We start from the raw sequence: 13,250 nt of genomic DNA, 5'->3' as shown, positions 1-13,250 counted from the left end.
CTTTTATATTGCAACCCACTTGTATGTAGCTTTTCACATACTCCTGAGCTTCGCTGAAAGAAATGCCATGAGATTAGTAGGACCTACTAGAACTTTTAAGTTTATTTATTTATTTTGAGAGAGAGAGAGAGAGAGAGAGAGAGAGAGAGAGAGAACAGGGGAGGGGCAGAGAGAGAGGGAGAGAGAATCCCAAGCAGGCTACATGCTGTTAGCACAGAGCTCGACATGTGGCTCAACCCCGAGAACTGTGAGATCATGATCTGAGCCCAGATCAAGAGTCAGAAGCTTAACCAACTGAACCACCCAGGCACACCTAGAAATTTTCGAACTACCAAATTTATATTAAAGGTAGGGTTAGAATGATTCTGCTCCCCTCCGCCCCCCACTGCAATCTGTTCTCTGTTAACTACAACTATTTAATAATGAAATTTGGGAGGACTTTTTTCCAAGTGCATTATGTCATTATATGTTTACTATAATTATTAGATGCATTTGGACAGATGCCTAAGGATTATCGTACTTTGTTGATGCTTTTTTTTGACAGCTTAAGTCAATTACCAGATATTATATGTATGACCAACAACAGGGCTGGGCTATAGGGAATACAAACAAAGTACAAAATGAGGTTCCAGATATTAGTATTCCTTTTTGTTGTTTATATTTTGCCCCTAATTTTGCTTTTCACTTTTTAATACTAACTAGTACTGCATGTTTTAAGCCAAATTATACTTCTTGCTGTTTTGTAAATATATTTGACACTACTGTTTCTGTCTTTGCTATGCTGTTTCTCTTCCACCTTTTTTTCAATTCTGAATAATCTTTCCTAACACTCATTTCAAATGCTATGTCCTGTGTGACATCTTCCAGATACCTCCTTCATACAATAAGTACCCTATAGTTGTACCTGTATGTTTGCCCTGGTTTGTTGTTGTTGTTTTGTATGTTTGTTTGCCCTGTTTCAAGTATTAGTATATTTTGTATTATTCCCCCCCCCCCACTTGAATTTAGCTCCTCAGGAGCAGTGTCTTATTTTACTAATCTTTGCATATGTCATGTCATACCTGGCATATAGTAGTCACAAAATAATATTTGTTGAATTAAAGATCAGAAACAGCTAAAGAAAAATAATAGATGTGACAAAAATAGGAGTCAAATACTGCTGATTATAAGGGAAATGATAAATGTTGAGTTACTGGATAGGCTAGGACTTAAGCTGAGCCTCATTCTTGAAGACATTAAAGTAAAACCAATCAGAGTGCTATGAGAATGATAAATTCCATTTTTAATTGGCAGGTTTCTTAAAATGGGTAAATATTGGGAGATTAGGTAGTCACTGAATTTCCCTGGTTGCAATACAGTTACACTTTTGTTCATCTTATGAATGATACAGCCTTTTCACACTGTGAATATACTGAAAACAGATTCATATCTAGTTCAGAAAACCCTCATACATATTCTTAGTGTTAGGATATCTCTGTAGGTGATAACTAGCCATATTGTGAAAGACTGTAAATCCCAATGAAGTGATCTGCCTAATATTTCCTTTTAAATGCAATTTGGGACCCTAAAGGTTGTTTTCATTCCCAGAGGCTTGTACCTGATCTCTATTCATAACTCCAGGTTTTCTAAGGGCATGCCTGGTTCAGAATGAAGGATTAGGTGCTGAAAAGCTGTTGGAATGAGAATCACGGAAGTAGCCTGATTAAAAAAAAAGAAAAAAGAAAAAAAAAGACTGAGCTTTCAGGGGCCAGCACATCCTGAGTAACAGAGAAGCCACATGTGTAGTCCCCTGTGGCAGAACCAAGGCACCTAAAGGAAAATAAAGCTGGTGTTGACTGTCAAATGAAGGACCTAAAACCGGAGTCATCTTATCCATGAGTACCCAGAGCCCTTGGTACTCTTAGGGGCCCATGAAAATATTTTAATGTCTTTTAAAATCAGAAGAAAAAAGTGAACTTAAGTTGAACAAAATGTTTTAACACATGGCATTAATAGATTTGTCTTCATACTAAAGCAGCCACAGAACGTAAATTTTGGGTTTTTTATGGAGGAAGAGCCACATAGACAAGAGTGTCCAGGTTCCACAGAAGTCACAATGCAGCCCTGCCCAAAACCTACCCATTTTTCTCAAGGTTAGTGCTAGACTGTGAAGGAGCTGCAAATTTGGACAGACAGGTGATAGTTTAATCCAGTTCTTCTTCCTCTCTACATCCCAGTGTCTTCATCTGTATAATGAGTTTGTTTTCTTAAGTATGGGTTGCTTATTTATGTATTTTGAGTAATCTCCACACCCAACCTGGGGCTCAAACTCACTACCCCGAGATCAAGAGTCACATGCTCTACTGACTAAGCCAGCCAGGTGCCCCTGTACAATGAGGAGTTTGGACCAAGCAACTTGTGAGGGCTCTTGCAAACATATATAAGTAAAGTCCTACATCAGACAAGTTCCAAGCCAAAGTAGATTATCTAACATAACATTAATGTGAACTCAGGTCACGTGATAACCCACATAGATACAGAACAGGCCTAATAACCCCCCTATATTTTTTGTGTCCAGTTAGAAGTACTAGTTGAGAAATGATAAGAGCATAAAGTATGTATTATTAGCATGCAACCGGTAAAAGAGTAGAAATAGTAAAATGCCTTGAATGTTGTAAATACTCAGTAAATAATGAATGGATAAAATAATGATGTATATTAGCTTATTTTCATGACAATAATCTGTTAGCTTATTTTCTTGAGAGAAATCTGTACTTACCAGAAAAAAAATATTAAACTGTGGAATTTTTTTCTTATTCTCTACAGAAAAACAGCAGAAAACATTTTGGAAAGGGTTGTATCTAAAATACCTAATCTCATTTCTATAAATTGTAAAATTCTGAAAATTAAGCTCAGACCTCTTTTAAATTGTTTTCTATTTATTTCTAAGGTTTTACTCTTCTCTGTCTCATCCAAAATATGTGCTAAATTAATACATTAGAATAATATTTCTCTTCTTCTTCTATATGTCTGTTCATTTTTTTAGATTATTGATGGAAAATGGTTAATCCCTAGTTGATGTTCTTTCTATAATAAATTGGGCTCTATATCACTTATACTACTCCAACCTCCTTATTTGCTTAGGGGTATCACACTGATAGAAACAGGATAATTTAATGGATGCCTACAAAATATATAATTAGAAATGTAAATTTACTGATGAATATATATTACAAATGACAATGAAATTAGTTCTAGATTGCCTTGATTGGGTTTTTTTTCCCCTTTCTAGTAATGACTACAACTACTTTGATGTATATCAGAAGTGCCTGAACTACTTTTTAAAAGTAAAGATGTTCGTGGGCCATCTGAGACCTGCTGGTGTAGTATCTATCGGGATGAAACTCATGGATCTGTATTTGAAAAAGATCCCAGGTGATCATGACAGGCACTAAAGGCTGAGAACTGCTGCACTATGTAGAAGCAGAAGTAGAAGGCAACATGGACTTTGGCATTATTATGTAGATCTGAATCCAGAGTCCAGATCTGCCACAGTCTAGGTGTATAAACCCAGACTTAGGTCTATGACCAAGTTACTTAATCTCTCTGAACTTCAGCGTCCTTGCCTATATAATAAGAATGGTAATATTTTGTAAGTCTTAGAATTTGGGGGGCTTAAAGGAGATAATAGATGAAAAATCCTTGACATATAGTAAGTGATAGCTAGTATTAATATTCTGGTAGCACAGAGTTATCCTCAGTTTTCATCTTGACTTATGAAGAGTAAGGTTTTTCTCACAATAGCTCTTTTCTGTATCCAAAAGAATATTTATATAGAACTTCCTCCAGCTGTCTTTTAATTAGGCAAATTTACTCTGGGCTTTGAACTTTCCTCCAAGTTTGCATTTGTGCTATTCAGAAAATAGTGGCAGAGAAAATAGGTGACATCTTGGTTTTCAGTTTCCCTAGCATCCTCTGGAGTAGCTAATTATGTCTGGATCCAGTTTCAAAGTTATCCGTTGTCTTATTTTCAGAACAGGTAAGTGATATATCATGAACTTGGAACATGAACTTCACCTGGAAAACCATAGAATAATGGGGTTTTGTCAAAGAAAGAACATATAGATGGTATCTCCATCATCATGTTTATATGGTTAATTTCTATAGATTTGTAAATGATAATGTTTCAGATTTCTTTTGAAACATCTCTGAGTCAATTTAATTGGTAGTGTAAATGGCATAAAACTACAAGAGAAAGAAGAGGAGAAATACAGTTTTCTTCCTGGTTATGGTCTTTTTTGTCTTTGTAACTTTACCCATTTATCCTTTTATTTTCAGTTGCTGTGAACTTGACAGAATTATAAAGTATTGATTCCCCCCTTTTTTCCTTAGTTAAGTATTGATCAAATAGAACATAGTGCCAAGCATGAGCATTTAATTTACATGAACTTTACCTAGCATTTAACAAGGCTATGGCTAGCTGCTTTCTCTCCTGAAATGTGTATTCACAATGCCTTCTCAGTGAAGGGGCTTTCTCCTTTATTTACTTTGTTAGATTCATCATATATAGAAAACAGTGAGTATATTAAATGTGGTTTCAATTTAAAAACTGCAAGTGCTGAAGGTTACACAACACTGTATTTGATGTAGCTGTTCTACTTCTTTGATTGTATGATTGCCTATTAAAGGCCTGATGTATTAAACATCAGGAGTGGTCCTCCATTATGCCTAGTTATTTGATTTTTGGTAAGCCTGTGCTGAGATTGCTCCATTGCATATTTCTGGACCAGAAAATTTCAACGCGGGAAATTTTTTTTTTTTGAAATTTATTGTCAAATTGGTTTCCATACAACACCCAGTGCTCATCCCAAAAGGTGCCCTCCTCAATACCCATCACCCACCCTCCCCTCCCTCCCACCCCCCCTCAACCCTCAGTTTGTTCTCAGTTTTTGAGAGTCTCTTATGCTTTGGCTCTCTCCCACTCTAACCTCTTTTTTTTTTTCTTTCTTCCCCTGCCCCATGGGTTTCTGTTAAGTTTCTCAGGATCCACATAAGAGTGAAAACATATGGTATCTGTCTTTCTCTGTATGGCTTATTTCACTCAGCATCACACCCTCCAATTCCATCCACGTTGCTACAAAGGGCCATATTTCATTCTTTCTCATTGCCACGTAGTACTCCATTGTGTATATAAACCACAATTTCTTTATGCATTCATCAGTTAATGGACATTTAGGCTTTTTCCATAATTTGGCTATTGTTGAGAGTGCTGCTATAAACATTGGGGTCCACGTGCCCCTATGCATCAGTACTCCTGTATCCCTTGGGTAAATTCCTAGCAGTGCTACTGCTGGGTCATAGGGTAGGTCTATTTTTAATTTTTTGAGGAACCTCCACACTGTTTTCCAGAGTGGCTGCACCAATTTGCATTCTCACCAACAGTGCAAGAGGGTTCCCGTTTCTCCACATCCTCTCCAGCATCTATAGTCTCCTGATTTGTTCATTTTGGCCACTCTGACTGGTGTGAGGTGATATCTGAGTGTGGTTTTGATTTGTATTTCCCTGATGAGGAGCGACATTGAGTCAACATGGGAAATTTTAATACCACAACAGTTTTTAGGCAAGAAAATGCAGAAACTACAGCAGATGAGGATATGAATAGACAAAAACCATTTTAACCACTATTTTTTTAAGTAAACTCCAGTGTAGAGCTGCAGTGTAAACTCCTGTGTAGCCCCAATGTAAGGCTCAAAGTTGTGACCTGAGATCAAGAGTCGTGTGCTCTGCTGACTGTCCCCTTCAGGCACCCCTCATTTTAACCACTTTATACATTCAGATATCTTTGACTCTAGGTAGTTGGAATCTTGGTATCATAGTTTGCCTGAACAACCATTCTGGTATAACATCAGTCAGTGAAGCATAATAAGTGTCTTATGATGTATAGGCTCTGTGTGAACACAGAAGAGAAGTAGACTGTTTCAGAGAATAATGTAGGTGGGAGAATATCCAGAGGCCCATGCATGCAATTACAAGGTAACGTTCACACACCAAATTCTCAATAAGGGCAATGCAGTATAATGCTTTAGAACATAAACTTTGGAACCAGATTGGGCCGAAATCCCAACTCTCCTACTAACTGTGTGACCCCAGGCAAGTTATCTCAATGTGCTTCAGTTTTCTTGTCTTCAAAATGAGGATAATAATTGATTTGAAGTGTGGAGGATTTTGAAACCCAAGCTAAGAAAGTGGTGTTTGTTTGTTTGTTTGTTTGTTTGTTTGTTTTTTATGCTAAGAAAGAGGGAGTCACTGAAATTTTTTGAATAGGCAAGTTACATGGTGAAATTAATTGAGGAACGTTATTTTAGTAACTGTATATGAACGGAGTGGGAGGACCTAGAGGGAGACACCAGATGGGAGACTGCTAGAACAATCTAAATGTGAAAGGTGCCACTGTGGAAGTGGAAATAGATGGACAAGACCAGGAATCACTGTAGAGGAAAAAAAAATCATTCAGATTTCATGATAGATTGAATGTATTCTTTTAAATACCCCTCTCCCTAGAAATGGCATAATTCAGCAAAATCATAGAAAATGCTTGTGTATCAGCTCAGGGGAAATCTCCTGTAGGTGCTGTCAGAAATTGTAAACTCTGGGGACTCCAGCTGGTAATGTGTGCATTCACTTACAGCTTCCCTTGCCCACTGGAGCACAACAGGAAATATTGGCTTATCCCTGTAGGAAGCATCTCTATAGGAGATGCTTAGTGAACTGAATGCCTTTGTTTAGAACTAATTGACCTTTATAAAACAGCATTTTTTTAGAGCTTACTCAAGTTAGGCAGACTTTAACCATTGGATAAGTCAAGAGACAAATCAGTCCTCTTAAGCAAGGTCAACAATTATGTTGAAGGAGAAAAGAAGCAAAGAAGGAGGACACCATCAGTAAAAACAGGACAATTAAGAAAACTTTATTATAATCTGAACATTGAATTGTATTGCTAATCCTTTCCTACATCGTGGTATTAGCTAGGTGACACCAACCTTTTTTTCATTTCTTTTTTGTTATAGGATGTGAGAATGTTGGATTTATACAATTATAAAGTAAAAGAGTCTGGAATTGGAAACCAGACAGTGTCTCAGTATTTTGGTCTGAATTTCTTTTTCTTAAAGTAGAAAAAAAGATACTACCTATTTTTGAAACTTTTTGAGAATTTTGACTCAGATATTTTTTATTGTTATAAGTGATAAAGAATAACCTTGACAAAAAATATGAAAAGGACTAAAACTGGTTGGAGAGAAAATTCCCTGAAAATATGTACAGAGGGATAGATTTTGACTCAGAGCCAGTCCTTATTGTTGTTCCATATAAATGCTTTACAAACCTAACAAATATATGTAAAAAATAAGTTTTTAAAAATCTCTTAAATGAGACTATTGTTTTCCCTTTAAAATTAACTCATTATCATCTGGTCAGCTATTTTTAGTTGTTGTTTTTAACTATCTGGCAGAACTGTGTTCAGTGAGGAGAGGAATTTATCAGTAATTTTATGCTTTAGTTTATGTAGCAGGACAGTGGTAATAATTTTATTTTATCATCAATTACTTAATGGATTTAATTAAGTATTCTGTCTATGATCAAACACATTACCATTCTTCCTGCTAGTCTTAATGGCTTTAGGTAGTGGCTAGCCGTGTAAGAGAAGAAATTTTTACAAGATCTTTTGTCTTGATGTAAGAATCCATAAATTCTTTCTTTTTTTCCTTTTAAGTTTATTTTTGAGGGAGAGAGAGAGAGCATGCGCGCGCACGTGTGTGCGCGAGTGTGCGAGAGAGGGGCAGAGAGAGAGAATCGCAAGCAGGCTCCACACCGGCAGCACAAACCCAATGCAGGGCTTGAACTCACAAACTGGAAGATCATGACTTGAGCCGAAATCAAGAGTTGGACCTTCAACTGACTGAGCCACCCAGGCGTCCCAAATCCTTTAACTTTAGCAACAGTATTAGAAACCACTGCTGATACAGAAAATTGCATTTTGCTGGGTAATGTCCAGATTGCGTGCTACTGTAGTTAAATCATAAAGAAGGCCTTGAATTTGGGTGAGGACAACTCTTGCTTATAAATGCATTTCATCCCAGCAGATCCTATCTTGGCACTTTGGCCCTGCTTAAATTTTACTCTAAGGTACAACTCTGACTAGACATGTGCTCTTGCTTTTCTATTTAGACTTGGATGTTAGCTAAGAATGAGATGGGGGAAAGGTGTTGAGATGAAGCTAAACTTCTTACCAGGTAGGATTAAAAGAATGGAATAATGACTTTAAAATTTGCTATAAAATTGCGCTTAACAAGTGAAGCAAAAGCCATTGTTCATAATTTACAGAATTAATCAAATGATGGAAATGCATATAAATATCTCTTATTTCTGGAGGCATTGTTGGCTATAAGCTAATTTCTGCCTCTTTAAACTAGTTTTGGCCATCATTTAGTCAACACTAGCTTAATTACAATTAAAATAATTGCTTCTCAAGCTTTTATGAACATACTGATCTTTTAAAAACAGATTCTGATTCAGTAGGTGAAGCGGGGACTGAGATTGCACTTCTAACAAGCTCACAGATGATCCCAATGCTGCTGGTTAGTGGACCACACTTTGAGTAGGAAGAGTCTAAGTAATGGTTCTTATTAGCTGTAGCTCCTGTCTCCTTACTCTTTGTTTGCCTTTTTGCCTGTAAGATTAGCTGTTTGCCCTTTATTTTGTGAGTTCACACTATTTCATAATGCTTATTTATTCAGCGACAAAATTGCATCCAGAAGATATCCCCCTTAGTAGTGGAAACTTCATGGTTTGTCTCAGAGCTATAGTGGTGTGTCCCAGATGCGTCTTTCACTGCTTGTGTGTGCAAGAACATTCAATCACTGAGAACAGTGGACTAACAGAGCTTCCCACTTAACTCTGGTAAATGTGGAAGGAGCATGGGTTTTAGAGTAGGACCTGAACTATATGACCTTGGTCAGGTTACTGAATTTATTTGACTCTCAACTCATTATTCTTAAAATTAAAATACCCATATAAGGTCGTTGGGATAGTGATTAGCAATAATGTATATGAGGCACTTGTATAGTATCTACAAGGTAGTAGGCATTTAGTTAAATAGTAAGCATTCTAGTCACTGAATGGAATGAAACAAACATTAAAACTATTTAATTTTTTAAAATTTTATTTATTTATTTTGAGGGAGACAGAGTATGAGCAGGGGAGGGGAGAAAGAGGGAGAAAGAGGGAGAGATCTCAAGCAGGCTCCATGCTGTCAATGCAGAGCCCATGAGAGACTCAAACTCACTGTGAGATCATGACCCGAGCCGAAATCAAGAGTTGATTGCTCAACCAACTGAGCCACTCAGGCACCCTAAAACTATTTAATTTTCTTAACATCATGTATTTTAGAAGCAGTGCAGCTAACCAGAAGGAAAAATGTGTGGATTGTTTTCTATGAAAGAATATTAAAAGTTAAATTATGTTTTTAAATTTTTTATGTTTCTGTTTGACTTTATGTTTTTTAGAGAATCATTTGATTTCTTTGGTAGACTTGGAATCAAGTCACTTCCCTGAGTATCTGTTAGAATCCCTGTGATTCAGAAAAGAAATTAAATTTTAGATTCTCAACTTTATTTTGAATACGGGAATTAATTTCATTTATCCCGATTTACTTGAATTGTTGAGGTCAAGACATGCCCAAATAGTAGCATTTTCAAGGACTCTTCTGTGTCCTTTCTCTCAGTATAGAGAAGAATCATCAGGAACAACACAGCTGGTACCTTGAGGAACATGACATAAAATTGGCATTGCCTGCTAAGCCTGAAAAAAGCCAACACTTGTTCAGTTACTAATGTTTTCAGGCAGAGTCTTTGATTTGGCCCCAAATGACTAGTTTAGCATAGGAGTATTTTTATTTGCTGCCAAAATCCCTCACAAAACTTAGTGCATTCTGAAACATAAACATATAGGCTATATTGTTTTTTGTTTCTTGATTTTTTTTTTTAATTCCTTTTCCTCACTCACATTAGCTGGTTTCCCAATCGTGGGCATAAAATGTTTGCCCAGTTAGGTGCTTCATAACAGAGATTCTTTGCAATAGCAGATGTGTTCCAGGATAACCTATTAGCTGTATTATATAAGCAGGAGCACTGGCTGATGGGGTATTCATCTGTAAGAAAATATTCTGTTAGTACCCCTGGGCTTAGCAATATAGATCCTCAATATCATTTGTCTCACTTCAAAGCTAATTGAAATCAGCCAGCCTATGTTTCAAAATATCTACACACATTACCAACCATCTGGCTGCTCACAAATGATGAAGACATTTAATATAAAACCTGGTTAATGCACTAGCCTCTCACCTCTAGAGAACAAATCTTGCCTAGGACACACGTAGTCTTCATTTAGTATTGGTTTGCAATAGAGGGCAGTCATTTGGGGCCCCCAGACTCATAACAGTTTAATGTATTCACTCTCAGGTAACTGACCATGTGATAGATATTCAGAATGATCTTTGTGAGACTCATTGAGAACTGCAGTGACAGAGCAGAAGGTTTATGTGTACCATCAGGGCTAGGATATGTACAGTAGTACATTGTGTCTGGGTACAGGGCATATGTGGCTATTTGTTTTTAGTAACTAAATATAATTTTATTATGAAAGTAATGTTGAATGAAATATGCTTATAGTAGAAAATTTGTAATATACATTTCATTTAACGTTTATTTATGTCTCAATTTTTTAAATTAGGTTTATGTGCATTGTTTTTAGCAAAACTGGGATTATTCTATATGTGCTTTTTATTCTTCTTTTTAAACTTAGTTTTATTTTACAAACATTTTTCTTTTTTAAAACTTTGTGGTTTTTTGTTTTTTTGTTTTTCATTCTCAAGTTAGTTAGCATACAGTATAGTCTTGGCTTCAGGAGTACAACCCAGAGATTCATCTCTTACATATGACACCCAGTACTCATCCTGAAAAGTACCCTCCTTTCTGCCCATCTCCCATTTAACCGCGCCCCCCCATCAACCCTCATTTTGTTCTCTGTATTAAGAGCCTCTTATGGTTTGCCTCCCTCTCTGTTTTTACCTTATTTTCCTTCCCTCCCCCTGTGTTCATCTGTTAAGTTTCTCAAATTCCACATATGAGTGAAATTATATGATATCTGTCTTTTCTCTTATTTTACTTAGCACAATACCCTCCAGTTCCATCCATGTTGTTGCAGATGGCAAGATTTTGTTCTTTTTCATCACTGAGTAGTGTTCCATTCTATATGTTTACCACATCATCTTTATCCATTCATCAATTGATGGACATTTGGGGTCTTTCTATTATTTGGCTATTGTTGATAGCACTGCTATCAACATTGGGGTGCATGTGCCCCTTCGAATCAGCATTTTGGTATCGTATGAATAAATTCATAGTAGTGGAATTGCTGGGTAGTTCTATTTTTAAGTTTTTGAGGAACCTCCACACTGTTTTCCAGTGTGGCTGCACCAGTTTGCATTGCCAAGAACAGTACAAGAGGGTTCCCCTTTCTCCACATCCTCGCCAACATCTGTTGTTGCTTTAGTTGTTAATTTTAGCCATTCTTACAGGTGTGAGCTGATATCTCATTGTGGTTTTCATTTGTATTTCCCTGATGAGTGATGTTGAGCAACTTTTCATGTGTCTGTTAACCATCTGGATGTGTTCTTTGGAAAATTGTCTATTTGTGTCTTCTGCCCATTTCTTCTCTGGATTATTTGTTTTCCGGGTGTCAACTTTGGTGAGTTCTTTATAGATTTTGGATACTAACCCTTTATCTGACACATCATTTGCACATATCTTCACAGCTTTTAGTTTTGTTGATTGTTTCCTTTGCTGTGCCAAAGTTTTTTGTTTTGATGAGGTCCTGATAGTTCATTGTTGCTTTTCTTTGCCTTGCCTCCAGAGACATGTCAACTAAGAAGTTGCTGCAGCTGAAGTCAAAGAGGTTGCTTCCTGTTTTCTCCTGTAGGATTTTGATGGTTTCCTGTCTCACATTTGGGCCTTTCATCCATTTTAAATGTTTTTTGTATTTTTTTTTTTCTGTATGGTGTGAGAAAGTGGTCTGAGTTCATTCTTCTGTGTCTCTGTACAGTTTTCCCAGCACCGTTTGCCAAAGAGACTTTTTTCCATTGTATATTCTTTCCTGCTTTGTCAAAGATTAGTTGGCCACATATTTGTGAGTCCATTTCTGGATTCTCTATTCTATTCCATTGATCTTTGTGTCTGTTTTTGTGCCAATACCATACTGTCCTGATGATTACAGCTTGTAATACAGGTTAAGGTCTGGGATTGTGATGCCTCCAGCTTTGGTTTTCTTTTTCAACATTACTTTGGCTATTCAGGGTCTTTTGCAGTTCCATACAAATTTTAGGATTGTTTGTTCTAGCTCTGTGAAGAATGTTGGTGTTATTCTGATAGGGATTGCATTGAATGTGTAGATTGTTTTGGGTACTATTGACATTTTAACAATATTTGTTCTTCCAGTCCATGAGCATGGAATGTTTTCCATTTCTTTGTGTCTCCAATTTCTTTCATAAGCTTTCTATAATTTTCAGCATACAGATATTTTACCTCTTTGTTTAGGTTTATTCCTAGGTATTTTGTGGGTTGTGGTGCAGTTGTAAGTGGGATCGATTCCTTGATATCTCTTTCTGTTGCTTCATTATTGGTGTATATAAATGGAGCCAATTTCTGTACATTGATTTTATATCTTGCAACTTTGCTGAATTCTTGTATTAGCCCTAACAATTTTTTTGGTTGAGTCTCTTTTGGGTTTTCCATGTAGAGTATCATGTCATCTGTGAAGAGTGAAAGTTTGACTTCTTTGCCAATTTGGATGCCTTTTATTTTGTTTTGATGTCTGATTGCTGAGGCTAGGATTTTCCACACTATGTTGAACAATAGCGGTGCAAGTAGACATCCCTTTTGTATTTCTGACCTTAGGGGGAAAGCTCTCAGTTTTTCCCCATTGAGGATGATATTAGCTGTGGGCCTTTCATATATGGCTTTTATGATGTTAAGGTATGTTCCTTGTATCCTGACTCTCTTGAGGGTTTGTATTAAGAAAGGATGCTGTATTTTGTCAAATGTTTTTTCTGCATCTATTGAGAGGATCATACGGTTCTTATCCTTTCTTCTATTAATGTGGTGTATCATGTTAATTGATCTGTGAATATTGAACCAGCCCTGCAGCCCAGGAGTGAATCC

At 36.7% G+C, this 13,250-nt stretch overlaps 1 protein-coding gene across 15 annotated transcripts in view; it reads left to right on the top strand.

Moving 5' to 3' along the window:
* PEAK1 (pseudopodium enriched atypical kinase 1) overlaps positions 1-13,250 on the top strand; it is a 369,695-nt gene that overhangs the window by 241,231 nt on the left and 115,214 nt on the right. Inside the window, exons 1-2 of one of the 15 annotated variants that reach the window (XM_042988342.1) lie at positions 1,022-2,132; positions 3,272-3,414. The exons of 13 other annotated variants lie outside the window; for them this stretch is intronic. The gene's annotated coding sequence lies outside the window, so the exon portion shown is untranslated. Of the gene's footprint in view, positions 1-1,021; positions 2,133-3,271; positions 3,415-13,250 lie in introns of those variants that run through there. One more of the 15 variants, XM_042988341.1, reaches the window with a different exon arrangement.

This window comes from Panthera tigris, chromosome B3 (assembly GCF_018350195.1).
Source record: "Panthera tigris isolate Pti1 chromosome B3, P.tigris_Pti1_mat1.1, whole genome shotgun sequence".
In the NCBI taxonomy this organism is placed as follows: Eukaryota; Metazoa; Chordata; class Mammalia; order Carnivora; family Felidae; genus Panthera; species Panthera tigris.
This window is presented reverse-complemented; position numbering and strand designations above follow the sequence as displayed.